Genomic DNA, 1,862 nt, shown 5'->3' with positions numbered 1-1,862 from the left:
CGACTTTGCTGAGACACGTGAAAAAACATCTGTAATTAAAATATTTTACACCAAATTCGTAAATGTTGATTGAAGCGGACTTGCGGCGAAGAGATGAAGCTTGCTTAACATTACTAGATGCGTTTTTGGTGCTGCCCCAGCGGGGTAAAATTTTCTTCTCAGACAAATGTGCAATTTATCGATCTTATCGAATTAGGGGCATTTTCTTTGGAGCAAGTAACGGCCACTACGTACCTCATAGGGCCGTATTCTTTGGCGGTGCAGTGAATCAACATTCTTACTTGCAAATCATGCGTCAGTGATTTATTCCAGAGCTTCAGAGACAGCGCATTCTTTGAGGCAGTTGGCTTCAACAAGATGGAGCTCTTGCCCGCTATGCTCTCCATCTTCGACAATTCTTGGATGAAGTTTTACCCCAGAGGTGGACAGGGAGAGGATCAGTGCACCTGCCAGCGCTGATCAAGTGGCCTCCGAGGAGTCCTTATCTGACATCATGCGACAACTCCCTGTCGGGAGTAGTTAAGCAGCATGTCGTGAAACAACGATACCAGATAATTGACGAATTGAAGCAAGCTATTAGGGAGGCATGCAAGGAAATCACACTGCTTATGCTTCGTAAAATTTCACACAGGACCTAGTGCTGCATTTTTTTGTGCCGCGACAGTGATGGTACATATACTGATGTTCTGGATCACTAAACAAGCTGGATCGTGAATTATCTACATTTGACAAACATCTGTTATGACATGTTCGAAATAAAGAAATACGTAAATAACTAAATACACATCGTGACCAATAAAGAGGGGCTGACAGGACTTTCGAACCAGACTATACATCCAAGTAATATCCTGAGCCTAAGATGTCCCATTTGGCGAGCAGTCACTGTCAGCCTCAGATTGTAGGGACTTTGCGAACTCATCCACATTGCAGTGTGGTAGGTGAGCCATTGTAAAGTTTTTTCTCTCTTCCCTCCAAGGTGGGGTGATTGCAGCGTTGGGAGAGGGGAGGGACATTTGAGGAATTCGGTTCCCACAGTTGAACACATGATCGTCGTCTGGCCCGGCATACGCGGTTTTGCATGGTGTAACAGTTTTGACCACATATATAAGTCCTTTGGATGTTGGTCTCTTGCTGGATTAAGGCATCTCTCTTTCTGCCTACTGTGAAGGTTCTGCTCCTACTATTGTTTCCCTATTATGTTTTGAATGACTTGATTTCCTGCAGCTTTTCCTTCTCTCTAGATACTGTGCATTATCTGCTCTACATTGTTGTTCTGAGCAATGGTTGAAGCCGGACAACAAATTTTTCCTTCGTGGAGAGCCAAACCCCTGATCTTTCCACTCCATGGTGGTGTGCCTGTAACAACTGAGGAGCATCAGATGCCTCAGACGTTGCCCGCTAACGATTGTTTCGCTTTAACAGGACTCTCTCACATCAGGAAGTAGAGCACCTTGAATCTGAAATACATGTGTACAAGTTTGTACCAATCACGTGGTACAGTCAGCTAAGCCAAAAACTCCGATCACAGTGACATACAACATTCCACTGCCCCACCATACATAGAGGTTACAGTTATGAAAGACTGAAGGCGGTCGTCGGTCTCCAGCAACAGAAGAAGATCGCTGGCCAAAAGCTCTAAAGAAAAAAAGAAAATGGAATATATCTGCAACGTTTCTATTACTGCTCATAGTTGAGTGCATCTGAGCTGACAACGCTTACGGCAGTCACTGTATGAGCGACCTGGTGTATAAGTTGTCCAGGATCGCTGTGTGAGATGTCAAAATATTGATTGAGATTGGAGGCTTAGATAGGCAAGGTAGCAGAGACCAACAACACGTACTATTCTGTATTGTCTGGAATCC

Source organism: Schistocerca piceifrons, chromosome 8, assembly GCF_021461385.2.
Source record: "Schistocerca piceifrons isolate TAMUIC-IGC-003096 chromosome 8, iqSchPice1.1, whole genome shotgun sequence".
Classification (NCBI taxonomy): Eukaryota; Metazoa; Arthropoda; class Insecta; order Orthoptera; family Acrididae; genus Schistocerca; species Schistocerca piceifrons.
The sequence above is the reverse complement of the archived record's forward strand: the minus strand, read 5'-3'. Positions refer to the sequence as shown.